This window comes from Gracilinanus agilis, chromosome 1 (assembly GCF_016433145.1).
Source record: "Gracilinanus agilis isolate LMUSP501 chromosome 1, AgileGrace, whole genome shotgun sequence".
Taxonomy (NCBI): Eukaryota; Metazoa; Chordata; class Mammalia; order Didelphimorphia; family Didelphidae; genus Gracilinanus; species Gracilinanus agilis.
Window position 1 is genome coordinate 1,982,493 of NC_058130.1, and position 11,808 is coordinate 1,994,300.

General features: G+C 42.2%; 1 pseudogene; it reads right to left on the reverse strand.

The window, feature by feature from the left end:
* The window catches only part of LOC123253189, a 102,183-nt pseudogene that overhangs the window by 70,289 nt on the left and 20,086 nt on the right, over window positions 1-11,808 (reverse strand).

Genomic DNA, 11,808 nt, shown 5'->3' on the forward strand with positions numbered 1-11,808 from the left:
CCCGCCGCCACATTGAGTGGAGAGCAGCCTCTCTACAAGTCTCAGCAGTGACTGCTCGTTTGGCCAGGCCTCTGCCCTCAAAATGGTCCTGCGTGGCCTTTTGTGTGGGGAACAGTCAGAGTCTCCTGCCACTTGCCGGTCAGGGGCCCCAAGGAACAAGCATGCCAAGTACAAGGTGCTCTGCAGGCTCACAGGAAGGGCATTTGCTGAAAAGGCACCCAGAGAAACATTCTCCCTCACCATCCGCCCTATCAACCCAGGGGGCACCGTTCCTCGGCCACGGATCCATGGTGGGGGGGGGGGAGAGAAAGGGGGCCACGTGCAAACGCAGAGAAGTCACGAGGCAACAAGTACCCACACAGGAGCCTGGCGGTCAAGGCAGAGTGCANGGGGGGGGGGGGGGGGGGAGAAAGGGGGCCACGCGCAAACGCAGAGAAGTCACGAGGCAACAAGTACCCACACAGGGGCCTGGCGGTCAAGGCAGAGTGCAAGGAGAAGCCTTCACCACCCCGGGCTCCCCCAGTGTTCTTGTACTTCCCACATTGACCCTGGCCTTGGCTGGACCCCTCTTTTCTGGCGGCTGCTGGGCTGAGGATGTCTGTGGCAGAGAGCCCGCCTATGCGGATGCAGGCTAACATCTCGGATGGCCTCTGACTTGCCCAGAGTCCCACAGCCAGCTATGCCACTTGAACTCGGCTCTTCTGCCTCTAATCCACACGGCTGGACGCGCCTCATTCTTGAGCATGAAACTCCCAGAGGGCTAAGTCCGTTGGAGGCAGAAGCCACAACCCTTTCCTATTTGCATCTTCCGTGCCCAGCACAGTAGCTGGCATCTAACGGGAGCTCAGCAAGTGCCTCATTCCCCAACCTGAGAGTTTAGAGGCTGACTCTGCCGAGTCCCTTTGTTCCTAAGGCTGAAAGTGAGGCTGCCCGAGACTTCTTCCCGCTCTTCTGTGGGGCCGCCAGCAAAGAGGAGGAGAAAGTGGAAGGAGGAGAGGGCTTGGCTCGAGAGCTGGACGGCACCACTGGGGGAGAGTCCGGGGGAGGCCTTTAGGCTTTGCTCTGACCTCTGTCTCGGTGCTCTCAGGACATCAAAGGCCTGGCCAAGGGCACAGACCGCTCCCAGGGGCCCCCGGTGGGGCTGCTGCTTCGATCTCCTGTTTTCCTCTGGCACCGCTCAGGCGTTAAGGATCTCACTCTTCTGTCTGAAGACTCAGTAGCTGCAGAGAGCAATGGAGCTCCTCCGGTAGCTTGGAAGTCCCTGATGCTAATGAGGCCTCCCTCAGTCCTAGCAGGAACAGGGCCATCCCTGCTCTGCTTCTCACGTCATGTTCACTAGATGGCCTGCTCTCTCCTGTGGATGGCAGGCTTCCAGACGCCCTACGTCATGCCTGAAAACCCTGGTGAACCCCCGTGGTTCTCCCCCACTCCCTCCCTAGGGCTCGTCTACAGCCTCTCCACGAAGCTGAGGCTCGCAGGCTTGCTCTGCCCTGTGTCCCTCTTGGGCCCAGCTTGGGCCCAGAGGGGAGAGTGGTGCCCTCGTAATCTCTGGCTCAGCCCCTCCACAGGGGCTCCCCAAAGGGGCCTATTATCTGAGGGGGGTGAGTACGCAGGGCATCCAGGGAGGAGCAAAAGGGTTTCATTCAGGCCAGGATCTGGCTGTCTGCAGTCCACATGCTTTAAAGCTATTATCTTGAAAGCACTGCTATAACCTACATTGGGCTATTTACTGCCTCGAGGAGGGAGGGGGGCAGGGGACCGTCTGGATCACAACCTGCCAGAAAACAATTGTCCAAAAAATGCTTCTCCGTGTAATTGAAACAATTTAAAGATAAATTTCCAAAATATAGATGATGCTACTATTTCAACCCCTGAGACACAGAGATGGGCAGCACCATGTTGACACACCTTAAGGAATTCAAGATCTAACAGAGCAAAAAGAAAAACTTGGATTCCTCAAAGGAGAATATAGAAGATAATAGGGAGCCACAGCAATTCAATCACTTTGCCAGGGGAGTCTGAGTGAAGAAGATGGAAGGAAAGCAGGTAACAAGAAGGAAGAGAAGAGCATGAAATGATCCAAGAAGGATACTGTCAGGATGAATACAACAAAGCATGAATGCTAATGGCTAAAATGAGTGACTTATTAAAGCTATGTTGGAAACAGAAATTTATTTGGAATGGAGAAGACAGTGATAAGGAATACCAGAAAGCAAGCAAAACTATCCATGTGTGATTTTGTTTCAATTTTCATCTGCAGTTAATTAGCAAATGTATTCCATTTTCTCTATTCAATTGACCAATCCACAAGCATTCATAAAATACTTTCTAGAATCTAGGAACCATACTACCCATCATGGATTCAAATACAAAAATGAGATTATTCTTGACTTCAGAGATCTTGCATGAGCAAAGATAAGGTCATTAGCACTGGAAAGTCCAGAATAACAAGAACCCCCAAGTCAGCAGGAATGGAAACCCAAGATCCCTAGACCATAGACATCTTTTTATTTGCTCTCCTGCTTCACTCTAGTCTCTGGGAAGAAGGAGTTTTGCTTCTAGCCAACCATAATCTCTCCTCTTGTGGCTCTGGTTCTATTCTATCATCTCTGCTTTGAGAGTTCAGTATTGACAACTGCGAGACATCTCCACATCCCATTGGCATCTCAAATCCAATATGCCCACAAGGAATGAGTGACTTAATGAATCAATGAAAAATACTGAATACCAGAGATTCAAATATAAAGTCCCTGCCTGTCCTCAAGGGGTTTTCATTCTAATAGATGAAGGCAATAGAAAATAATTGCCTAGAAAGAGAGTTTGGGCTTGAAAAGTCCCAGAGATGGTTAGTGGCAGAGCTAGAACTCCTGATTCCAGACTAGTGCTCTTTCCACTATAAAATGCTACCTCCCCGATGAACCCATTTGACTGAAGTAAGGTCTTAGCATTTAAAGACAGCAGTGACATATGAAGGAGAAACTGATTCAAAAAGCCCCATTTCTTGTGATAAACAGGTGTGCTCACTGTCCACACATGGGGCTTTTGATTATGTCTTATATGCAGACTTTGCCAGAAAATGGGTTTATTATTATTATTATTATTATTATTATTATTATTATTATTATTACGTGACCCAACCCAATAAAACAGCATTAATAGCTTCAAAAAAAGTCCAAGAGATGACCCTGGGACAGTTTCAGAACTCATTTTATTTATTTCTCCAGGTGGAATTAAGGGAAGGTGTCTGGGGTTCAAGTTCAAGAGGAGCTATTCTAAGAGGTGTAGAATTAAGGCAAATGGCAAACCAGAACTCATCTTTCCCCCTACACTAGACTTTCCTCCAAATTTCTCCATATCTGTTGAAGGAATCACCATCATTCCAGTCATCACAGTTCAAATGGACTCGGCGTAGATTCTACCCTCTCCCATACCCTTCCTCCATATCCAATTAGTTGTCAAGTCCTATAATTTATACCTTCACAATATCTCAGGAAAGCTTTCCTTTCTTATTATTCTTATGACCTCTAACCTCCTTCAGGTCCTCTTCATCTTTCACCTGGACTACCTTGAAAGCTTCCCATATCTTATCCCTCCCCCCCTTCTTCCTTCTTCAACTAAAGCTCTGCATAGTTTTCCAAAATATCATCTAAAAGCAAACATCTAGCCATGTAATTCTCCAAAAACAAAGCCTTTGCCAATTGATATTCTCCTAGGACAAAGTCTATATTCCTCAGCCTTAAATTTAGAGGAACCCAAGGAGATGACTCTAAGCCCAAATCAAAACACACTTTCTTTTCTTGACTTGTTCAATAGAATCTCAGAATGGGAAGAATGCTCAGTTGCTATTGGATCCAATCCAACCCGTACCTAAATAAAAATCTCCACTAAAACATCCCTAAAGAGGAGCGTTTAGCCTTTGCTTGGAAACCTCCAGAGAGAGGGTTGCCTCCTGAGTAGTCCTTCACAGTGTGGGACAGGTCAATTCTTACAAGCTTCCTTACATCAAGCTAACAATAATGATAAATTCCCCACGCTTTACATTGGCTCTAAGCTTGGTGGTTTGTTTTTATAAATTAGATGTTACATTGAACACAGCCCTGGACATCAATATAAACAAGTAAACCTGTCTCTTCACCATTAACAGTTAAATTGATTTCTATGAGTTAAAAATATTTTTCCTTTATTTCATGTGAATTACTACCCATCAATCCACTTCCCCTTCTCCACCTCAAACCCTGAATAGCAGTGGACCCGTGATACCAAATATGCAGTCAGGAAAAACAAATCAACGCAACAGGCCATGTCTGTTCTGACCCTCTCTACTTTCTGTGCCTTCCTTTTCCTGCCAGTGGGAGGATGGCATGTTTCATCATCTGTCTTCAGAATTCATGCTTTGGAAGTTTTGCTTCATGCCATTTTTTTTCAATTTATTCCTTCATGAGTTTTTTCATTGCATGGGCGATATGTGTCTTCTTTCACAGAATGAGGAATATAGACATGTATTGCTAGGCAGTGCTAGCATAATTTATATCAGACTATATTTATTGCCTTGGGGAGAGGGATGGAGGGAGGGAGAGAATCTGAATCACAAAATGTCAGAAAAAATTTGTTAAAATTGTTTCTACATATTGTGAGAATTTATTTTTTATATATTGTATTAATTCCTATGTACTAGAGAAAATTACTATGTGTTCCTCTGCCTGGAATCTAGGTCAGAGATACCATATAATCTGCTTTGTCCTTGGGAATCTCAAAGAATGTCTTCCTTTCTAACAGAATTTGGTTTAAAAATGAAAGAGTTAAGAGTTCCCTTCCTATGAATGTGGCCTGTCCACCTGTGGGGTTAATAGACCATCTCTTCATTAGTTATCACCAATTAAAGATGTCTTGAGATGTTCAAGAAGAGGATGAATAGTAAGCTCCTAAGAAATCTATTTATTGAACTGCCTGACCCAGCTCAGGTTGTCTATGGTTTTCAAGAGAACCACGGAGACGTATATCACTTTATTGATTATGATGCTGGCCTAATCAATAAACCTGATACAATCAATAAACTTATTTTCTTACTCAAAATTCAGTCTTTCAAGATAATTTTAATAGTAACCGCTTTGGCTGTTCCAGGAGGGGACTACAGAATCCTCCTTTTGCTTGTCCGGGAAGTTTACTCCAGCCCTGGGCCTACATGAGAGTTTTTCTTCCATGGAATGATTCCTTTTCTGATGAATAAAAGATAGGGGAAGTTCATCTCTGTTCCTGATGATGAGAGATCTTCTATGGGTAAAAATAATGTCATGTGCATATAGTAAATATATGTCTTTTGTGTGTGCATGGTAAATGTATCCTTTTTAAAGGTCTGTCTGTTAGGGTGCTAGAAAGCAGCCTCTCTCCCCTTTATGTTGTCTTGTTTGATGTCATCAATCAGTGACCCAGAGGACATTTACCACTGAGAGGTGCAGGTATAGACAAACTCTCAGAAAAAGGAAGTTGAAACCAACAAGAACACAGGCACTGCCCCTCCACCCTGGGCAGTACCAGGCAAGTTAAGGAACTATGATTGGTTCCTGAGATATGACATGGGAGAGCCAGTGGGTGGAGAAAACTGCTTATAAGGTGAGATGAGGGGACTGCTCTCTCTCTTCTGGCTGGAGCTTGGAATCTGAAGGAACCCATGTCAGTGGGGAGCTTCAATCCATCACAGTGACAAATAGATAGTAAGCTAAGCAACTCTCTACCTCTTTCCTACATTTCCCTCTCTTTACTATCACTACTTTGATATAATAAAGTTATTAAAGCTACTAGCAGCCTCATAATTTAATTTTAACTATTACAGGGGTGTGTGTATATCAAATGTATCATCTTGTAAGCATTGAGAACCCCAGAGTTGAGTCGGTGAGAATCCAGGGGTGGATTAACCTAGAGAGATGGATAGAGAAGTTTACATGAGTAAGTAGTTGTATATAGAGATGGGCATTAAATTGGGGATCTGTGTTGAAGACTCTGGGTAAGACTTCAAGAAAAATAGATTTTGGAGAAGTGGGGAGGCCATCCATAAACTGGAAGTGACCAGGGTGCCCTGAACCCCCTAAGTGGAGTGAGTGGGGCCATGTGAGAACCTCTGGGTGAGTTTTAGCTCTCAAGAAAAGTCTTAAGAAGTGTGTGGGGGACTTTTAATTATGTTAGTCACAATTTTTCACAACAACTTATGGGGGGTTTATTTAGTTGATTCTTGTTTCTGTGTGAGTGTGCATAGGGGGTGGGGTGGGGTGTTTGTGAGAGGAGAAGAGGAAAGAAGAAATTAGATTTCAAGCAGCTGGGGCAGCTAGGAAGAGACAATGGACAGAGGTTATCCTCTTCCACCTTTGCTAGAGCCAGCTTCTTACTGGGCTAGAATGAAAGATGTCAATTAGAATTTTAAAAAACCTTGCTGTGGGTTTAGGCAAGTAACGTCATGTTTGTTGTTGTTGATGATGTTTTTAAGGCCTGGTATTGTATCATACCATCTGACATAAAAGCTGTAGTAACTTCAACTGGTAACTTGTTCCAATTTTGATATTTATTTTTGAAATAGATACATATTTAAGCTAGCTACATTTAATATTTTGTTAATTTGGCAGTTAGCATCATTGCAAAATTATTAAGTAGTTAGTTTTGTTCTACTGTCTGGGTCTAACTCGTGTTTTTGTTTTTTTAGTTTCTTTTTAAAATGTTGAAAAATGCTAGTTTCATATTTTTTTTTGTTTGTTTTCTCTCATGTATTTCCAGATAATGGCCAATATCTGGGGATAACAGAATCCTAACAAAATTAATAAGAAACTTAAATGAGGGGTGGAGGCAAGGCGGAGTAGAAACAAGGGAGCTCAAAACCATCATGAGAATCCTTTCCAACCAATCTTGAAATAATGTCACAAAATGAACACAGGAGTGAAAGAACCAACAGGGAGACACAGAGTGATACAACTTTCAACAACAGAAAAATATAAAAGGTAGGCATAGAACATCTGGGACACATCACAGGTGAGAGGGGAGCACAGACAGCAGGAAGCTACAAGGAGTGAGGAAAAAATGTAAATATTAAAATTAATACACAATAACTATTATATTTTATAAAGTTTATTAATAATAACTAAAGTTAAAAAACTAGCTAATCCAGCTATGGTAGCAAGAAAACAGAGTGAGAGGGAGGTGTTACAGAACTTATAAACAAACAACATAAGCATGCATGTAAATGAAAGGAAAAGGATGTTGGGGAATACAGAAAGGAATTCTGGGGAATGTAGTTCAAAACGTACAAAATTCTCTAACTATACACAAGCCAAGAGTGAGCCCCCCACCCCACATCCTCTTTGTCAGGTTCTGAACCTAAGCCCAAGCCAATATCCAGACCCTAAGACCCTGCCTAGGCAAATAGAGGTCCAAGACAACCAACACCCCTTGAAATTCAAAACAAACCTGAAGTGAAGTCCTGAGTTCCAACCCAGGGCAAGCTGTGCTAAAGCAACCTGATCTGTGTGGCTCAGAGTGATTCCAGTGATGCCACAGTCTGGGCCTGTGGTGAGGACATAGATTCCAAAGCTGGGGCCCCCTGATCATCATGCTGAAAACTCAGGGCAGAGCACCAGGGCAAGACAATCTACTGTGTGCCTGACTAGATCAAGTCCAGAGTGAGACCAAAAGTCTACATACACCTAAGCCTGAGGCTAGAATTTGAGCTATCACCAATCTCAAGGGTTAACTGAATCAGCAGTGAGAGGTGACTTTCAGAGCTCCCAGTACTCAGGCCATCATACTATCTTGGAAGAACTGAAACTGGTAAAAACCCAGAAATAAAGCTAAGGATAGCATCAAGAAAGGACTGAAGCTTAAGAGGATACCCTAACCTCCCAGAGAACAAAGCCTACCTATAAAAAGTTAGGAAAAATGAGTTAGGGAAAAAAACCACTTAACTAGAGGGAATTTTTATGGAGACAAAGAGCAAGGTATAGACAGTAAAAGCAAAGCAAACATACCCAAATTCCAAAAGAAAAGTATGAATTGGACACATATCATAGAAGAGATTAAAAAGGACTTCAAAAACCAATTAAGAAAGGCAGAGGGAAAATGGGAAGAGACATGAAAACAATGCAAGAAGAAATGAAAAAGGAAGTTCACAAGTTGATGGAGGAGAATCAGGCCTTGAAAATCAGAATTGAGCAACTAGAAGCTAATGATTTCATGAGACATCAAGAAACAATAAGACAAAATCAAAAGAATTAAAAACAGAAGAAAATATTGAATATCTCATTGAAAAAAATAACTGACATGGAAAATAGATCTGAGAGAGACAATTTAAGAATTATTGGTCTATCTGAAAACCATGATCAAAAAAAAACCTCGGACATCATAATACAGGAAATTGTTGAAGAAAACTGCCCAGATATTGTTGAACAAGAAAATAAAAATAGAAATTGAAAGAAGTCACAGATTACCTCCAGAAAGAAACTTAAATGGGTTAGTAAAAACCATATCTCAATAATGATGTGATAATTTTGGGTAAGTGATTCCAAAGTAAATAGAGGTGAACGTTTTGTTAGCAGTATTAAAAGCTAGATTTAATTTGGTCTATGGCTATTTTAGATTGAAGTAATCCTAGGACTGTATTTAGGAAAAGTCAAACTTCTGTTATTTTAAATTAAAAGCAAGGAATTGGGTCAAATTCCTTTTGTTTGCAAACTTGTTAGCCCAACATGAAAGTGATAATTGAAGATATTGGGAGATATCATAATGGACTGGGCTGGATCCAGCTTTGAGTTCTAGCAATTGAACCAAGCTGCCTAGAAATCCACAATCTGTCACAAGCAAAATAGGAATAGGAATCAGTATAAACTAGATTTCTAGAAGTTACAAGGGCAAGGTAGAGTTGAAGGGAGGGAGGTTTAGGCCTCTGAGATACGTCAGCTTCTTTTGAGAAGTGGGCAATTAAAAAATCCCACTTGAGATGCACTTCCAGGTTAAGATGGTGGCAGAGTAGAAGCAGGGCGACTTTCTCTCCTTACAAACAGATATAGCATACCTCCAAAGGACAAGAAAACAAAATCCAGATGAAAGAAGGGACCCCACAAAAGGGCACAATATCAAAGGTACATGGGATTTGGGCACTTCCACACTATAAGGGGGGGGGGGAAATAGCTCCCATCAAAATGCGAGTGGATCACCCCTCCCCCACCCCACCCACATTACCAGAGGCAGAGGCTGCACTCCAGAGTTAGAGCCAGCAGGGGCACAAAATCTAGCTCCCTGGCAACTAACTGGAATCAGTAGGAGCTTGCCCCTGAGAACAGCAAGACCTGAAACCCCAGGTGGCTGGAAAACTCAGATCTTGGACACTGGAGTGGGGCTCAGAGAGGCAGGAGCAACACCCAGCACTCTCAGACTCAGGGGGAAAACCTCTGGTGGTGGAGCAAGCATGGGCCAAGTTCCATGCTCTGGGAAGCCAGCTAGGACCACTGGGGCTTGACCTTGAAAACAGCTAGACCAGAGACCCCAGGAGGTTGGAAAACTCTGACCTTGGACACTGGAGTGGGGCCAAGAGAGGCAGCAGTAGCACCCAGCTCACTCAGACTCAGGGGAAAAAACCAGGTAGAGGAGCAAACATGGGCCAAGTTCTGGGCTTTGGGCAGCTGGCTAGGAAACGGGGGCTCAACCCTGAAAACAGCTAAACCAGAGACCCCAGGAGGGTTCCACAGAGAAACCAGGAGACTCACAAAGTAGCCTCAGGCAAAAATTGCTCCTTAACTCCATACAAAGAGAATCAGATTGCCTTACTCAGATTTCTGGGGGATAAAGCACAATGATGCCAAGCAAAACCCAAGAAATAAACAAGAAGACAAAGAAAAAAACTCTAACACTTGATAACTTCTGCAAAGAAAAAACCCAGAAAACAGAGGAGGACAATTAAAGACATCCAAACCTTCCCCCCCCCCCCAAATGAAAATGGGTCACAAGATCTTGAAGAGTTCAAATCTGAGATCATGAGAAAGATGGAAGAGATCTGGCAAGAAAATAACAGTTTAAAGGGCAGAATTTTGCAATTGGAAAGTGAGGATCAGAAATCAAATTAATTGATAAGCAAATTGAAGACCAGAAATGACCAGCAGGAAGCCTTGCCAGATAGACCAGAATGAAAAGGAAAACCAAAAGATTTTAGCCGAAAACCAGTCTTTAAATGCTAGAATTGGGCAATTAGAAGCCAATGATCTCATAAGACAACAAGAATTAATAAAGCAAAGTCAAAAGACTGACAAAATAGAAGGAAACATGAAATATCTCAATGAGAAGTTAATAGACCAAGAAAACAGATCTAGAAGAGACAATTTGAGAATCATTGGTCTTCCTGAAAAGGCAGAAATTAATAGAAATTTAGACTCCATACTAAAAGAAATTATTCAGCAAAATCGCCCTGAAGTTCTACAACAAGAGGGCAATATAGACATTGAAAGGATCCATAGATCACCCTCTACACTAAACCCTGAAAAGACAACCCCCAGGAAAATAATAGTAAAAAGAAAAAATATTACAAGAAGTCAGAAAAAGACAATTCAGATATCAAGGAGCACCAATCAGGATCACACAGGATCTGGCAGCCTCCACACTAAAAGACCGTAAGGCTTTGAATATGACATTCAGAAAGGCAAGAGAACTGGGTCTACAACCAAGGATCACCTACCCATCAAAACTGACTATATACTTCCAGGGGAAAGTATGGACATTCAACAAGATTGAAGATTTCCAAGTATTTGCACAGAAAAGACCAGGACTAAATGGAAAGTTTGATATCCAACCACAAAAACCAAAAGAAACATGAAAAGGTAAATAAGAAACAAAGGGGAAAGAAAAAAACTCTTATTTTTAAATTTGCCTCTTTAAGGGATTTAATAAGATCAAATTATTTGTATTCCTATATGGAGAAATGTTATGTGTAATTTTCAAAAACTGTATTCATTATTATAGTAATTAGAAGAATTATTCTTATAGGGAGAGGTTGGAGCACTAAATGGTCCAAGATGAGATGTGGTGGGGGAAAAAAGAGAGGGGTGAATAGTAGATGGCACCAAGAGAAACTTGAATGAATAAGAAAAATAGGATATTCTATTATACACAAAGAGAGCATTGGAAGGGGAGGGAATGAATATTATTATAAGGAGAGGAAGAAAGCATTAAGAGATATGATTTAAAGCTTACTCTCAGCAGAATTAATCCTGAGAGGGAAGAGTAGCTATATCCATTGGGATATCAAATTCTATCTAACCCTACTGAGAAAGTCAGAAGGGATAAACCAAGGGGAGCAGGGGAGTGGAGAGGTCAAAAAAGGGAGGGGAGGAAAGGGGGGAGGGAATTTATTAGGCCTTAAAAAATAAAAAGAGGAAAATAATAAGGGAGGGGGTAGAAAGGGAAGTAAATCAAGGGAGGGGACAAGGGTTACTGGCATAAAGCAAACCACTGGTTTAAAAGGAAATAGTGTAAGAAGAAGTGGTAGAACTAGGAGAGGATACCAAAATGTTGGGGAATACACAACTGATAATTATAACTCTGAATGTGAATGGGATGAACTTGCCCATAAAATGGAAGCAAATAGCAGAGTGGATTAGAAACCAAAATCCTACCATATGTTGTCTACAAGAAACACATATGAGGCGGGTGGAAATACACAGGTTTAAGGTCAAGGGTTGGAGCAAAATCTTTTGGGCTTCAAATGAGAAAAAAAGGCAGGAGTGATGATCATGATTTCTGACAAAGCCAAAGTAAAAATAGATATGATTAAAAGAGACAGGG